This window comes from Simochromis diagramma, unplaced genomic scaffold (genome assembly GCF_900408965.1).
Source record: "Simochromis diagramma unplaced genomic scaffold, fSimDia1.1 OVJJ01000305.1, whole genome shotgun sequence".
Taxonomy (NCBI): domain Eukaryota; kingdom Metazoa; phylum Chordata; class Actinopteri; order Cichliformes; family Cichlidae; genus Simochromis; species Simochromis diagramma.
The window spans coordinates 1926724-1944631 of NW_024387169.1; the positions used below are offsets into that span (position 1 = coordinate 1926724).

Consider the following 17908-nt stretch of genomic DNA (forward strand, 5'->3'; position numbering starts at 1 on the left):
CATCAAAAATAATGACATACCAAGCCAGGGGTTGTTAATTATGCTGAATATTTACAAACATACTTCACATATTTTAACTGCACCACGTCAGCCCCTAAACTGTGTGGTCAACAGTTTGCTTTTGGATTTCTTGGATGTTGAGACAAACGTGAGAATGATGTCGCTGTTTAGATAAAAGCACTTCTGGTCTTTGGGTTGTGTTGTAGTTTCTTTTGACTTCCGATTGTTGTTTTCGATTTTTAATTAACACATTTGACTCATATGTTATATATAAGATTTGTGTTTTATTGTTTTATGTTTAAGGTTGTGATTTTGTGTTCATCTGGTTTTCAGTTTTCTCGTTCTCTATGTTTCAGTTCTCACCAGTCATTATATTTATCAATATTAGTGCTTCTGTTTGTCCCTCCCTCCCCATGTCTCATGTCCATGTCTCATGTCCATGGTGATGCTTTGGCCTTGCTTTGTAAAGTGCTTGCAGTTGTATCTGTGTTTTAGTCGTTTCCTTTTATGTGTTAGTCATGCTTCCTGTCTGTCGTCTCCTGACTGTGTTCACCTGTGCGTTGTTTCACTCCTGTGTCTAACCCTAATTAGCCTCCAGAGTGTGTATACTTTGTTGTGTCGTCTGTGTATGTTCCTGGTTTTGCTTTCTTGTGTTCGCTCCTTTGGATTTGGAAATTGTTTTTAAAGACATGTTCTGTATCTGTGCCTCCTGCAATTATTCGACACGAGAAGTAGGCAAATGGCAAGCTCGTTGAAGTGTTTCTGTAATTATTGATCACACAGATGTAAGATTGGTCATCATGATGCTGCTAAAACAAACGGTGAGACTAACGATCATAAAATTTCAAAGAAACGTTTAAGTCAGTAAGGAGAGATCAGTTTCAAGTAGCAAACTCTATTCATGGGTGTACAGAGTTTTAGTGATACATCATTTGGCCGGTGAATGTGGGAAACAGGACGCGACTCCCAGAATCCAAAGACTGGTGCTGGAGGAGAAGATGACAGAGAGCGAGAAAGAAAAGCACTGGATCAAAGTGACGATGATAGAATTGAGTATGAGACGTAAAAAATAAAAAACAGCAGTTATATCCCAAACACAGAGGAATGCAGGCAGATGTGAGAACACAGATGTTTCCTATTGAAGTTTTATTATGGTACAGGAAGTGAAAGGTGATTGTCTGGTTTTTATTTTAGAATGAGAGGTTCAGGGAATAGTGAGGGTTAATAAGACTGAGGCAGGTGTGAGATGCAAATCAATAACCTGAGCTGAGCTCCTCGTCTTAGCTTTTGCTGCTTAACTTTATTAAGAATCCACATTTTAAACTCTAGAAGCATCTTTAAGTATAGGTGTGTCAAACTGGTGCCAAAATGTGTGTAAGTGTATCCTGCAGCATCCGGATGCCCAAACCTTCATGTGACCTGTAAAGCTGATGAGAGAGCCACTATACTGCCCACCCACACGTAGTATCCCATATGGAAAAGATATATATAAATCTTATAAAGTTTTTATCTGTCTTGTATGAAACTTGTATGAAAAGCATACAAGAGTGAAAACACATATAAGATCCCTTGAAAAATTATATAATGAAACTTGTATGTTTTGTATACTTACTAAAAAAAAATATGAAAGTAATGAGAAAGTGGCCACTTTCATGAGTAAATCATATAAGTTTTTACTATTTCTTTTCCATATGGGATGTGATGTCACTCAGTTGTGTATAAATAGAACACAACATCCATCTCATTCTGCAGTTCATGTCGTCACGCTTTCAGCCCCCATCAGCTGACTGCGATGAATAGCCCACAAAATGGTTAGTGTTGGGATAGGGTGTCGTCAGCTGGAGCTACGATATGTTTGAGAACACGCCCAACTTAAGAAAGCAGCAGGTTAATCATAAGCTGTGTTAGAACAGTTATCCAGCATAGAGAGCAGAGGCCCATTACTTTGGAAAAATAACTAGAAGCTGGAGGAATGAAGGAGGCTTACTATCCCAGAAACAACCAGACACTCATAGGAAACAATGCGTGAGTGTACAGCCTCAACGTGAGTTCAAAAGATTGTGTGACTGGAAGTCTTTGCATATAAATGGTCCAAAATGCTCCCCGGCCCCCCAGGGGTCCAAGTAATGAGGCAAATGATTCATTCAAATTCAAGGTGATCACATCTGGAATAGTCTTCTCCACGGCAACAGCCTTTCCAAATTAAGCGGCCATCATCATCTACTGGTTATAAAGAAATCCTCCAACACTTGTGTGAAACTCTTTTTGCAGTTGGCTTTTAAACAGGCATTTTTTCAATAACTATCCTGACCCAGATTTCACGGTGGGTCAGATCAAAGTGTAAGATTGTGAAATGTAATGGCAGAAAACCTCTCCGCTCTTTTTCCACAATTTAATTCCTACCGTAATGAAATTAACACTAAAGATTGCCTTTTGTTGAGCATTCACACGTCATCTGAAAAGCATTTACTTGGATTTTACTATAATTTTCACAGTGCAGTTTCAAAGCGGTCGGCAACGCAGCATTCGGTCGACGAGTCCTTAATGCTTTTTATTTTATTGTGTGTCTAATAAAATGCGGTCAGCTTGAATTCAAATAAAACCAAATGACATAACTGCTTTAGAAATGCTGGAAAAGTTGGACACTGTGCCAGCTGTACCACACCGCTGCTCTTGTGATATAGAAAACTATCATCAGTGATGTCACTGGAGGGACGAGCGAGCCTGCTGCTCAGCGTGACGAATATCCACGTGTTTTATGTGCATCTGCTTTCACAATGTTTGCTCCTTTTCCCTCAAATTTGAAATATTGTAGCGTCTTCCAACAAAGCTGGCCCTCTGCCCCTTAGATGACCCTTCCTTTCAAACCCTAGATTCCAATTTAAGAGTAAGGCTTTCTTGTCACCTATCGTCTCTCATCACCGAGGAAACGTAGAGAAGAAAAATGAGGGTGAAAGTGAAAAATGAAAGCGCTGACCTCTGTACCTTGCCTGAGGGGGTAGTTCTTGCAGGATCTTCTGGACAGGGAACAGCTACGCACTGAGACTGTGACAGAGGCGCTGCAGGTGAACAGTGACACCTGCTGGCTAAATGTTTACACCCCCCAAAAAACTCCTCAGACTCAGTCTGTGCTTATGATCAAATAAAATGTACACGGCTTTTAATAACTTGAGTAAAAACCTTAGAGAATGAGGACTGCTCCACCACTTTAGCTGCTGAGGTTAAAGAAGCAGAAATATGAGTGCTTCTGTGTGAACCTCTTACTCTGTAACAGACCTCACTCAGCCTGTTTTAGCAATAACAGGATTAAAGCTGCAGCAGAGTGTTAGAGGGTTAAATGTGATCATCTTCCCCGAGTTGCCGTGTCTTCACATATCCATCCACACACTGATGCACATGGCTGCCTTTCTTCATGACATCACCACTCTGGATCCCATTACCAGACCTTGGTTCCCCCCACCTCCTCCTCTGGGGAGTCTGCAACGTCTCTCCATCTCTCAGGGCTTACCTGATCCTGCCACCACACTGTTTATCTAATCAGCAGGCTGCATCTCTCCCCAGGCTCTCACTTTGACCCATGACCTCTTCAAAAAGTTGGAGAAGCAAAGAATAACAAATCAATTGTCCGGACACCCTGAGAACACGCCCAGCGGTGCTGTGGTTAACTTGTTTCTTCATGAAATGCCTCCAACGTTTCTATGAGTTTACTGACATCCTGCCATAGAAAGAATAAAGAGCACCAACATCTCTGCCTCAGCCTCCGGTCACTGCTTACAGCTCAACCTGACAGCTGAAATTATAGTGAATACACAGCGTGACTCACTGATGCTCATTGCTTTCCTTGCTTTTGCAAATCTACAACAAATGACGTGGCAGCGTGAAGTGTATCAGCATAGAAATGAGAGCAGTCCCTGCACCAGGTTCTCGTCATCATATCAGCACCAGACTAACTGAAATCCAGTCAATGAAATCAGAAAAAAACAACACAAACTTTGTGTGCACACTTTGTTTCCACATAAGACATTCCAGATGCCGTGGACCCTCTTTAGGCACTTTCTGTAACTTTGAATTAGATGCAAAAAAAACAAGAACAGAGCATAGAACAATTTAATAATCCTAAAAAAGAAATAATGTGGCTTTTTAATACAAATCAGGTCGTGTTTGTTTACTGCCTTTAATTTATCTATCATTTTAGATATCTTTGGCTTCCTGGGTCTGAATCACACACAGATGGAAACAGTAACTCCACAAATGCTCGATCACTGCAGGACCGTGCCACCGCTAACAAGATCATCAAAGCTAAAGCCTTCCGCAGGTTAGCTCATCATCGACTGCAGACGGACCTTTAACACAGCACAGTATCGCTGTTTGTAGAGCAGCTCCAGGACCTCGTCACAGGCGGCCTAAAGAAGCAAATGTGTCGCCATGGTTTTATGTTTTTTTTTCTTTTTTGAATTATATTATTGGGCAAATATATTTCTTGTGATATTATCGAGTATTTTGAGATTATGTTTTTATTTTATGGTTATTCTCATTCAGGGTCATTTCTGCCCTCATTTTATTGTTACTATCGTTAGTCTCCCTGTTTTCTTCTGTTTTCTACTGTTCTCTGTCTTTAGGACGTCGTCCTACCCGTCATAATTAAGCATAAACTGAAAAAAACAGCTTTATTTTGAGCACCAGCATTAAAGCCGCAGTGCAAATGGAAACTGAGTTTCAGACAGAGCAACAAAACAAACCATGTGAAAAAGAACAATAAGGTTTAAACACACATGAGGTAATCAGGGAGATGACACACACCAGGGAACACAGGTGAGCAAAATCTGACCAACGAGACAGAGGAAATAAAGCCCAGCACGATGCACACGACACGAGAGGCAAGAAGCAAACACTGAGACAGAAACCGAGACGCACGAACGTGACACAGGCAGGAAGTAAACATGGGAGACCAAACAGACACAGACTAGAAGCAGGGAACACAGGAACAAGCCTACAACATAGCTAACAATGAGAACTACGAACACAGAATATGAACAAGAACACAAACAGAGAACATTCAACAGAAACTGAAAGTCTGAAACGCAGGATCATGAAACTGTCCCCAAATTATCTCGTCAATGTTGAGGCCTGCTTCTTTGTTCTGTTCTGAAGTGATCATTTCCTCCTGCGTCCTCCCTGCACGTCAGTCATTTGACCCTCTGGGTTTGACTCTGAAATACGTGGTGTAATCATTCACAACAAAAACACAAGCATGAGCGAGGCGGCGTTTCTGTTTTCATGAACCAATCGGAGGAAAAACTGTGCCGTGTACACAATGTAATCTAATTACATCCTGGCTGAAATGAGCGAGGATGTATGTCCTCACTTATTTCAAAACAACAGCAAGTTTCTTGTCATCACTATTTTGGGTCAGCACATGTAAACCTCAGAACCACTGAACTCACACCCTGTATAAACAGCTCTTCTCTCTCGGCTGAACCAGTCTGCATCTTCAGATGTTATTGGAGTTGAAAAGAAGAAGAAATGGGGCAGTGGGACATACACTCTTTATTTGTGGTGACCTGGTGCTTCAGGGTGTGCAAAAAACTCATACGAGTCATTTTATGAGCTCTTAATGGCGGCCTGAACTTTACTCCAATGAGGCAATCCTTCGCTGGCTGGCTACAACCAAATTAGGTCATGCCTTTAAACCCACTTCATGCAACGCCATTTTCAGGTCATGCTGCTACACTTTCACTCGCTGCTGTTGATGGACACAAAACAAAGTCTAGTCTCACAGCCATGTTGTGTCCAGGTTTTGAGTTGACCTCTGTAAAGGTCACCGTGACTGAGAAACGAAGCCGAAAACGCCACAATCGGGTTTTAATCTGGAAAAAGAGGAGAACCTTTAACGAGGGCAACACCGGGTAACCCGACCTCCAGAGTATGAGCATCCGGCCGTGATGTAATGTGTTCCCGTGTGTGTGTTTGCACTTGAATCCCCACCTGCAGCACGCACACACCTCCAAACTTTTTTGTCCAACAGTCAATAAAACGTCCCAGCACGAGAACCGCGAAGCCCGCTCCTGCCCCCAAATGTGGGAAGAGGAGGAAGTGCTGAGTCGACACACTGCAGTATTGTTTTAGCGGAGAAATGTGATGACCGGAGAGATTTGTCGTTCTCAACCTGAGTTTGAGGGCCTGCTTTTAATGAGCGGAAAGTGAAGCCTGGGAGCTGAATTTGCATGCATGAAAGGCTTGGAAAGTAATCACGAAGCCTGGTGGGCGCTGGAAACACAGGATCTCTGTGCTGTCTGTAGTCGGCACGGTGTCAGATTTCCAAGATAAACTGCTTTCAACACAAGTTTCTGCACATGTACGAAGAAAGAAATGGTGACGTGACCTCACCGAGTGGCATCAATTCATCACTTTGCTTTGGAAAAGGCCGTTTTATCATCTGCGCCGGTGCTATCGGCACCTTCCGTTTGGGTTTGTGCACCATGTGTTAAATTAAGTATGAGGTCACCGTTTCAGCAGACGGATTGTGTCAGAAGCAAAGACCGTTAATGTGGCAGACTCCATCAGGCTGACATCATGATTTCACCTTTTTCCCACCCCTGCATACTTTGCTGTGCAGAGAAAACACCAGCCTGTTAAACTCATTATCTCATTAAGGCTGCCGGGCTGCACTCAGATAAGCATCAGCTGTCGCTACCAGCAAATTAAACCTTAAACGATTTACTGCTCCGTAACTTTCTCTGTTGCTACTTCTCAAACATGCAGCATAGCTTTAAAGGTTTGAGTATAATAATTAGAATTTTAATTATAGTGAATATGTTGTGTTTTAAAGTGGTTGCTGCCTTTGAATAGTGAGTAACGGTTTCTGTGTGACTGTCAGTCTCTCACATCACTGTGGATTCTGGTCCAGTCTCCTTCAGTGTTAGTGCTGCTTCACTTCACTGAGGCTTGCGGGGATCTGTTCATGCACAGCTCTCTGAAGGTCCCATCGAAGCATTTTAGCCGGGTTTAACTCTGCTGTGACCCAGTTTAGGCCGAGCTTTAGCTGTGGGACAGACGGCCTCAGTATACTTTGGTATAGAGAGGAGCTCACGGTCCACTCAGTGACTGCAAGAAGCCCAAATCATCAGCCCTACACCACCGTGCTGACAGCTGGAATGAGGTGGCTGATGGTGATGAGCCTTATGGACAAACATCTCCACAAATCTAAACCACGCTGCCATCTTCTACAATTTGAATTTGCTGTCACGCCCTCTCCTGAAAGAGCTCACAACTTCTCGAGTGATTGACTTTGATAGTTGAGAAGATTGTAGGATTGTGTTAATGCACATAAATGCAGAGCTCTCACACTGATGACGATCAGTTAATGAAGAACAGTCGATTAACGATGCTCGCTGCTAATGAACCTCTTAATTCCTGTGTAAGCAGTAAGAATGGACTAAGTTTTTCACAGGCCTACATAGGATCTCCTGAAAGATCTTTTTCCTACACGTCTGTCTGACTGTGGTTCTTAACCTAAATGATAAACAGCCATTTGTGCTACGAGCTAATGCTGAACTCAAGAATTTTCCTGACTGGTCTGAAAGGTGAAATGTGGAAAATAGATGGACTGTTTCCAGATGTTGAGGCCTGGAAACTGCACCACGAGTCTGGAAAGTGTATTAAAATGTTGCCCTTTGCTGATATGCAACGCAAGTAACATTTTATGCAGTTTTAATACCTGCTGTCATTTAAGACGATATTATATTTCCTGTTGAGGAGAAGGCTGTGTTTAGTTAATCGTAACACTACCAGCTCTGCAAGCCACTGCGAGTAGAAAAAACACAAAAAGCACTAAATCACACCATAAAATGTTGGTTTGGAGCAAATCTGAAACATGAACCAGGGTAACATGTACACCAGTCGGGGAGAATAACCCGTTAGACTAAAGGTGATTTGCACCATGGTCTGCAGGGTTTCCAGCTCATCACATCCTGCCCCTTCATCCTCTCATATTACTCCAATAAAAAAATCAGTCATGAGAAAACCCTCAATATGAAAGTGAAACTACTGGTACGAACATCTGTGCTTAGTGTGTTTATTCCCAGGGAGTGAGTAATTCCTCTCGTACACTTACACAAACACACTTAAATAAATGCTCATGTGATTCAAACTTCCTGTTTGTCTCTGATGTTATTGAGCTGTTTCTATTTAGTCTGTTCAGAAGACGACGACCCGCAGCTCCTAAAAGCGGGACCACACGTGAACACAAGTGTTGAATGTTCACGTTATTCTTTCGTAAAAATCACCGTGCTGTTAGCTCCTTCTCAGCCTGTTTGCTTTTACTCCACATGTCGATGCTGATAGGTTTGACACCTTGTTTCCCAGAAGAGATGTTAATCTGTCTGCGATGAAGCTGACCGCATCGTTTTACTGTGGAAACGCTGGAAATGCATCCCGACACTGTTATACCAAAAATAATGTTGCCTTGGCTTTTGTGCAGAGGAAAATTCTCCGTTTTACAATCTGCAGCATGATCGTATTAAACTTGTCGTTGCTTACTTGAAGCCCAAAAGCTTATTATCACTGTTAGCAGAGCAGCTTTGAGAGTAGCTGTGATTTTATTGGTACTTCAGAGCCCATCACGGTTCATCCAGCAGTTACATGATTTGTGCTTTTAATAAAAAGAGTGATTGTAATTGGTTGGCGTGTGGGCTGAAGCATGTTAAAAAGCCTGCAGGTTGCATTTAAGTGAAGACCACAGTCAGCGTAAATATTATTCTATGAAATTAAGTCATACGTTCTTGGTAAGCCCTGCTGTTTGTCTGCAGCAGGTATTTCAATCTGCTGCTGGAATCTTTACACAATCGTGACATCAGCAGCGACGTGTGTCATCATAACTCTTGTCCGAACTGACAGGGATGGCGGAAATTTTGGACGAGAGGAAATCCTTCGTGCATCTGTTTAAATGCTCAGAGCCTGCACGGCGGATGAGCGAGGATGTTCTTGTGTTATAAGACAGCTAAGGCCCTCTAATCGTTTCATGAGCACAGCAGAGTCCCAACGGTCACAGAAGGCTGATTATTATTAAAGAATTCATCTTCCTTCAGACATTAAGACACTGACGGGAGATTGATTTAAAAAACACTCCTCCTGGCGAGCCTCGGTCTTTGAGAACAAGCAATCGTATGTATCATGAGATCTCACAGGCCAGCGAACATGAATACTTCCCATTTCTTTGCAGTTCTGCTGGACTACACTCCAGGGAGTGCTGACTTTCACAGCCATCCAGGGCTCAGATGGCACGAAAACCTGGCAAACGCAGATGCTCACCTGGGCGTTTCCCTCTGTGGTGGGCTCCTGTGAGGCTGAGCATCTCTGTGGGTTTATAAAAGCCAAAGAATGTTTAAAAATCATTTAAAGGCCACACTGGCATATGAAAAATAATTAAAGTCTACTCAAGAATGATAATTTGACAGCTTTACAAGGCAATAAAACCGACTTTTATTGCTCACGGCAAATAAAGTCACTGCAACTGAGAACTGACAACCAAAACTGTTCTGATGGAGCTGCTCTTTGCACATTTGTTCTTGTCAGTGTGCAGAGAAGCTGGATGTGTTACACACCAGAGAAAACATACGAATCACCCCCTGCACACACACACACACACACAACTCCACCCCCACCGGCTGTATAACAACCCACCAGAATGTGAGTCCTGTGGTTTGAAGTGGAAAAATGGCTCTAAATCAGAGAACCGCCAGTCACAGGCGGGCTACAGCTCACTTCCAACAATAACTGCTAGGATTCATGTGCAGGCACATGTATGCATGCACACCTCTCAGGCAGAGCCTTCTAGTTCATACTCGCATCAGTGATAGAGAGTAGCTCGAGGAATAGTGGAGGGGAGAGAGAGGCTATACAATTAAGCAATTACAAACTTTGGGGTCCCGCATTTTCCATGACTTAATCTCAGCAGCTTCTGTGTTCACCATGGAGGCTCCGCAGCGTCTCCTGGAAAGAGGCCCGAGAGAGGGAGATGGTGGTTTCTGACATAGATGGATGCGCATCCCACCTCCCCGGGGTTTGGTGGTTCAGGCGTCCATCATACATCTCTAGACAACATAAATTCTCCTGCTTCAGTGAGGATAAACGATGCTCAGACTTTTTTCATCTTCTCCAGCCTCACGTTCCTCTCCCAGACATCCTCACCTTTTTCGTTCGCTCTTCTCCTTTGAGCTTTCTCACTTTCCATCACTTCATCTGTAATTTACCATCTCTCTCACAGTTACCTTCTGCACATTCTTTGTTTTTTACAAAGTTATCTGGATGAAAAGGGCTGGGCTTTAGGTTTGTGCAAGCTGAAATACAGCCCGTCTGTGCAGGGTTATGTAAGACTTTGCATGACTGCGTTTCACAGCTCCCACCTGGTCTCCACAGGCTGCAGCCTGCATGGCATTGAACTTAACCCAACTATATTTCACGGGAGGCTATGTAAAGGAGGAGGAAGATAATGTGCCGTGCCTCTTACCTCTGCTCGATGTTTTTTGCACATGTCGGCTCCCCGAGCTCAAACGGAGCGACTGTAAAATCTATTTAGGTCAGACCTATTACATTTCAAGCCTTGTTCTTTGTCTCGGCAATTTAAGGGGCTCCGAGCACCCCGACTCCATTTGTCTCCATCCAGTAGATGTTTCTATATTTTGCATGAAAAATTGTTTAAAGGACACAAGCAGGACAGTGGTACAACACAGAAATGAAAAGGTTTTAAGCATTAAAGGTTGGCCTAGTATGCACAACTAGGGTAAATTAGATGCTTCAGCTTTAAGGTTTGATGGAACAGGTAAGAGCACAGTTCTTACATGCAGATTTTTCATTTTTGACTGCTTGGACGGAAATGACATCGTTAACATAACACAGCCTAGTTATATTTGTTCTATGACAAATTATTCACTTTTACGGCTGAGCTCATAATCACAAGAAATCATCACTTGCTGCAATTTGTCACGGTGCTAGCATCCCATTTTGGATACCTTGTGCCGAAGCAGTCGACTGTAATGATTCCATCGCGCTTATTCCAAAAGAAATATCCTCCGAGTGTGCTTTCATGCGCACAAGTCAAGCGTGCATGCACAACACGAGTGTTTCCAGTTACGTAGGCATCTATAGAAACGCAGTTCTGGAGAAGAGCCACGGCAGCGGACGGCTTCATGTGGACCTCAGATGTTTGAAAAAGTAAAATTCCACAACACCAGCCAGCAATGCAGCAGTTTGACATGTAAGGTACGCTATGGGCAGATCACAAGGAGTCAGTAGGGACTTCTGACATCTGAAGTGAAGACTTCAGCAGACAGGCCACTTCAGATGTGGAGGATGCGGGCACGTAGAGGTCAGAGTCTTATCGTAAACTTGGGACCATCCATCCTGGAAATACAGAGATTTAAGTGCAGGCTGTACCTGTCAACACAACCCAGGAGCTTCAGACTGAGAGTCTGGGCACTGCACTAACACGGCTAACAAGCGTGCATGCGGCCACAGTGGCAATTGTGGCTTTAAGACGTCTATCACGGTGCCTATTGTGTTACTTTTAATTGCTGGTGGTGGAAAAAGAGTCTGGGAAACACTACATTTGAACCTATCTGTTGTTTATCGTCTTATAAACTGACAATTTTCTGTATTTTCCCCACTGCTCCAAACTTTATTTCCTCCCGTGTCATTAGATCAATATCATAAATGTCATGCAGTGCACATTTTCAGCGTCCAAGAATAAATGAGCTCCACACAAAGCTCCTGTAATGCAGACAGCAGCTAATGCAGGGCTGATTTTCAATCACACAGCTGAAAATGCGAGAGTCTGTTGAATGTGGGGAAGAATAAAACCAGCATCGTAAAAGTGCACTGAATGCACTCAAACGGGTCAGCAAAATGTGTACTGGGAACATGTTTTCTATTAATTGAAGACAAACTGCTTGCAGACACACTGGTGTGGCTCTTTAAAGGCAGCTGAATAGTATTTTTACATGACAGGAACTTTTATATATTGTGACATTTATATAGCACACGTCACATAAATCCTGTTATTTGGAATGTGTGCTTCAAACCTGAGTGCAGGAATACTCCGAAACAGGAATTCGAGGCTTCTAATTTTGGTGTGCCGGCCCCCAGCCTGGTGTCCTTCCAGCTGCTTCCATATGTTGTCCTGACAGACATTCCTGGGCTGTCTGTCACAGCCGGAGCTCAGCTCGTCTCCAAGCAGCACAACGAGACAAAGGAGGAATTAAAAATGAGATTGGGTGTGATCTTTACCTCTAAGGTGTTTGATGTGTCAGCAGCGTCCACGTGGGTGGAGTTTTCCTTTACTCATTCATTCGTGCATGTACACACATATGCTGTCTGCGGCTAAAGGAACAAATATTACGTTTCAAAGCAGAAGAACCGAGTAATGATTTGTTTAGTGATTCCTATATGACTCTTTACTGCTCAGCGGCTCCAGGCTGAATATCACAGATAGTCAGTGAGATTCAAAAACAGCACCCCAGACAGTAGTTATCAAGCAGAGACTGACTGAATCAGCTTGTATTACCAGTAGAACAATGAGAAAAACATTTTCCTCAATTTAGCCGTAGGAAGCAGCAAATTCTGCACCCGAGATCAGAATCTGTGTTTTATCTCCAATAAATACATTTTAATGGGACGTAAGAGCCGAGATGAGCGAGGACTGTCATTACATGCTCCATTAGGGTTGTAAAGAGAAAAATATGGACGCGCACTTTAGATCATAACGCCGGCAGTTGTCACATAATCTCCTTTTCTCCTTTCCTGCTGTTTTCCTGGACCGCCACATGGCTAAAGTTGCGGTGCGGCCTCAGCAATGAGGTCTCAGGCCAGGCTGTAAAATTTATGAACCCCCCTGACTCTGAATGTGGACATCGGCGATTCCAGCCTGAAGATAATGTTGGAGCTCCGTTCATTTCAGGCAAGCAGACTCGCAAAGATTAAACCTGAGATGTGTCTGGACTTCATGCCCTTTATGACCTGCTGACAAAGTGTCTGAGTGCCACTGCCTAATAACATCTACACACAAGTCTGTCCACGCTCATTAATCGCAGTGGAGTGGTAACATTTTACACTTTAAAGAGTCCGTTTTGCTTATCGTGTCTGTGTCAGCTCAGGAGGCCTCCCCGTAACGCTGTGACTGACTGTTATGTGGGGGCACGGCACTCGGGGTCTGACTTTTATACCATCTGCCCTGCAGGAAAAGTCTTTAAACTGACAGGAAATATTTAGACAACGAGATCAGCTCTGGTGAAATCACAGCCCCAGTGAGACCAGACAGAGCTGTGGACACTGCACAGTAGTTTGTGGGCTGCTACATTATGAAATCATAAGAATGTTTTCCTTGGTACTGACCAGCCAAGTCTGCAGCAGAGCTTACACATAGTAGGCAGAGTTTGACATTTTCTGTTAGCCTTTCTGACACAAAAAGACAACAGAGAGATCTTAAGGGGGGATTTTTGGGCTTTCTTTCGTGTAAGAATCAGTTGCACAACCACAAAATATAAAGTTTCCAAAGTTTTGAGGCAGTTTGGGAATATGCAAATGGTAGTTGACTCATGTCTCCCAAAGTTGCATTTCTGCTTTGCTGTACTTGTAGAGGTGGGATGATGTTCTCTCTAACGGTGCATAGAGTTCAGTCACAGTGTGCAGTGATGCCAACACCAACAGATCCCTACTGATTAGCACCAACATATAAAAAAAGATGGTAAAACACTTTTACTCTCTCAAAGCAACCACTGGGGGCACCAAAGTGACTGAAAGTGGCCAAACCCCCAATAACTGTTGTTACATTGTACTTACATATTCCTTTTCTTTAATGACCACTTAAACACTTTTGACTAAAAGTCACATTTTAACCATTTTATTCTCTACACAAAGCAGTTTATCAAACATCTGCAGCCAGTTTGGAATCATCAAGTAACCTAACATGCATCGACTCGTCAACCCAGCAAGCTGAACTGGTGCTCCTTACAGGTGAACATTTTAATGTGGGAATCTATGGGAAGTTATACTTGGAGCTAACTTTAGGTAGATCCTCAAGAAACTCCAGTTTTTGACTTTTAAAAATATTGTCCAGGCCATGTATTAATAATATGGAAACCCTTAGAGGTAATATTATAAAAACTGTGGGGTAGCTGCTGCGGTTTATCAATCACAAGTATCTTTGGGCTGAAGCACCTTTCCATATAACAATGTTTTAAGCCGTAAACAGCTTTGAGTTTCAGCTCTTTCTTGCTTATTGGGCTTAGTGCATCACTCTGATAGCAGCATTTTTGTGGGCAGCTACAAAACAAGAAGATGGCAGACTCCAAAAACAGGGCTAAAAGTGCATCGTGGACTATTATGGACAAAGGAACAAGTCTGAGAGTATATATGTATAGATTTCTCTCACAGCACATCCTCGCTACAGTAAATTAAAAGTAGAAATATGTCAGATAAAGACATTAGTCCCTTTCCATCCTTCAGTGAGGCTGACTTTAATCAGTGATTTATAACTGAGAGAAAATGTGAGGTTGCATCACTCAAAGTGCAGTTAATGAGGCGCTGTCAGACGACGAAACACAGAAGCTCGTATCAGACTCTGTACACTCCATCTCAACTCTGACTGGAGTATTTCCAGCAGCATTTCCAGCGTTCATTATCATCGTGTCGTATGTGAGTAAAAAAACAGCAGGAGTGGGGGTTTTCTCAGCTCGTGCCGTTCGTCGGTCCCATGATCCCTGCTTCTGCAGGAACATGCGCATGTATGCACGTGTGTTTAGCTGAGGGATGCATGGCCGGTGTGCATGTGTGTGTCCTCGGTGTGAAGTAATCACAGCAGTTTATCGCGCAGATTGAGACGGCTCAGTCAGACAGTGTTTGGTTCCTCATCAGACTGCAGGAACTCCCACTCTTTCTGTGGGTTAGACACATAAATAACCCGTGTCAGTTAGATATGTCTGTGCAAACACAGTGCTGCTTTCTAGGGGCTTTTACATACATTTGTACTATACACATACTGCTTTGACTTTACTTCTGTCCGGCTCTCCTTCACGTCCACAGAGAATACAAAGGCACTAGCCCACGCACATACAGGAGCCGAGGTGGAAACCTGAATCCATCTGCTTCTGATTACTCTAATTGGGCAGAGAGTTTGCGACAGTTGAATTCAGGGTAGCTAAACCGACCCTGGTGAAAACTGAGTTGAAAACCGAGAGCCTGAGGTCACACCAGCAACTGCAGTTTGGGTTTGCTTCACTGGTTAAGTTATGTCTGACTTTTAATTTGAATCATTTGCCTCTTTAGCTCACACGCAAAGAGTTAACAGAAGTCCGGAGATGAGTCAAGAAGTCATTGTGAGCCAGACTGAATCAATAAATCATAATCCAGAAGCTAGTCTTGTTGAAGCGTTTCCCAGTGATGCTCTTTCACCACAATAAGAAAAAATACTACTTTTGTAGCATAATTTGATATTAAAAGGTCTGGAACCAGCTGAAGAGGTTATTCTCTCACAGTCAGAGTAAAGAAATGTAAATCAGTGGTTCCAAAATCGACCCACTTTCTTCACACCTTAGTCACAGATTCAGCATCATTCATCATCATTTTCACCCTTCCTGATCCCGTCTGCTTAAGCATCCCATCACTTCGGCCTCTCAGTCCAGCCAACACTCAACACTCCTACCGTTCATTCCTTTGGATGTCCAGAGACACTAAAGGTCTGCTTATTCACGAGGCAGCAGTCATTAACTCTGTCTCCTTTTTCCTGGTGCGAGTAACGCAGCTCTGGCTTTAATCTGCCTGGTCTGTCTGTTGTTTCTCACTGCTTATATTTTCTATCTCCACTTTCTCTTCACCCCAACCAGACCAGACAGATGGTTTCCTTCCCTGTTTGGTTCTGCTGGACGTTTCTCTCTTTCAGGAATGTTTTTCTCCCCACTGTCATCAAATGAGCAGCTCACTGAGAATTGTTTCTGTGTCTTATTAAAGATACATAAAAAGAATGGAACTGATTATCTTTTGTCATTGTGCACATATTTTAAACATTTTTTTTTATCTTTCTACCCTCCGGTCGGTTGCTTCAAGATTTGTTTTTATTAAGAAATTTTTATTAGACTTGCAGAATGCCCAGACATGCATCCACAGCCCCAGATTTGGGCAATAGCTTGTGGCTTCACTGGGCTTGTAGCAGCTCATACTTGTACAAATAAGAGTGAATTGCAGACACAAACATCAACAGACAATGATTCACATGAGTGAGTAGCCAAACATAATCTTTGGTGGTGACAAAGTATGAACCAGACTCCTCTGATGTCTGATATCATCTTTACCTGAATCATATCATGCTGGTATGATCAGATTAGGCCACGGGCAGGCTGACTAAGTGGACCTCTGCTCTGCTGCCCAGGATCCCCCCACCTCTCCTGCATGCTCTTGCATGGATTTGTCTGTCTGAGCCGGACTGTTTGGGGTCGCGTGGGGGTTGTGTAAATATTCACTCGCTACGGGTGGGAAGAAAGCTCCGAGGGATTTTCCATGACTTACTCTGGTGAATGAAGCATTCCTTGCCAAACAAACGCAGCATCCTCCTCTCCGCGCAGACGGGGAATCACTGAGGTAGCATCACCAGGGACACCAAGCTTCCATTCATCTTTGTTGTTGCTTCCACCGCCAATTTAGTCACAACACCCACAGCAGCGATTTTCCATATGATGCCGTTGTTTGTTTGGATGGCAATTGTTTCCTACTGATGTCATCTGGAGCTGGACCACGGGGAGCAATTATCTGCCTGTTTTTGGAAGAAAACTTGCGCCGGATTAAAGCATCAAACTCACCAGATGCGATTCCTAACCGCGCCATCCCAAAGTGAATAACTGCAGTCACAAAAGCAGCGGTTATCGTGTAATTTATCATTATAATATTATAGTATATCACATAACAACCGCTGCTGAGTATACAAAGCAACATGGTTACTGCACTTAAATGTGTGTATCCCTGTCATCTAACTTTTCCACTTTGATGGGAGAGTTTGATCAATTTCATCAAGCGACAGATTTCAGTGAAACAAAAAAGATTCATATGCAAAAAATCTGTCGCTGATCGGAGCTACACTCAGCTTCTGTCCAGCAGCAGCTGCATTAGCTCCCATCAGGAGATGGAGCTCATAAATAACCATCTCCTTCACTGAGTTTAACCCATCTGCATCTCCTAGGCGCATAGCCAGTGTTATACCTCTGTACAGCCACACTGAGGAGAAGGAATCAGCACGAATCTGATTTATGAGTCTGGGGCTCGATGTTGACCTGGGTATGATAAGACCAAAATATGGATTCCAGAAACTTCTGCAAAAGCAGACAGGAGGGATTTCAGGGGGAAAGGTGCGCTTTTTAATCTTCTGCTTCTGCTCACAACCAGGTGTGGGGAAATTCTCCTAAAGCTATAAATCCTCTTAGCTCTCTCCCATACCAAGTGCTTCTTTCCTCGCAGCTAATGTAAAACCGAATGCTTTGCTGATCCTAAGCTGTCTGTCAGTTAAGGACATTAGGCACTCGTCAGGCCTGACGCATAGTACGTGCATGACATCATGGGCGCCGCATGCGCTCCGACGGATCGTCTGTTTTCATAGCGTGTCCCACGACACAGCAGGGTCAGCGAGGGTCATTTACTACGACCTTTATGTGTGTGGAGTTTTCCCAGGCACGGTTAAAACATGCAGTAAAAAATGTATTAACAAGAAGTTATTAAAATGGCAGCTTTTTCATTTCGATGCATCAACATTTCATCCTGTAACTTTGTTAAAATGCTCACGGGTGCATTTATTGTAAGCAGAGGAGTTTTATTTCTAATATCACCTCTCTGTATCATGAGAACTGCTGACTTTATTGGCAATATTAAATGT

At 43.3% G+C, this 17908-nt stretch overlaps 1 long non-coding RNA gene across 1 annotated transcript; it reads right to left on the reverse strand.

Annotated features, from left to right (window-relative positions):
- Window positions 1-5529: 5529 nt before the first annotated feature.
- Window positions 5530-12300, reverse strand: LOC120744551. The gene is made up of 2 exons (XR_005698388.1): window positions 12078-12300; window positions 5530-11400 (listed from the first exon to the last, which is right to left on the reverse strand). It is a non-coding gene; the product is annotated as an uncharacterized LOC120744551 (long non-coding RNA).
- Between the last annotated feature and the right edge of the window lie 5608 nt (window positions 12301-17908).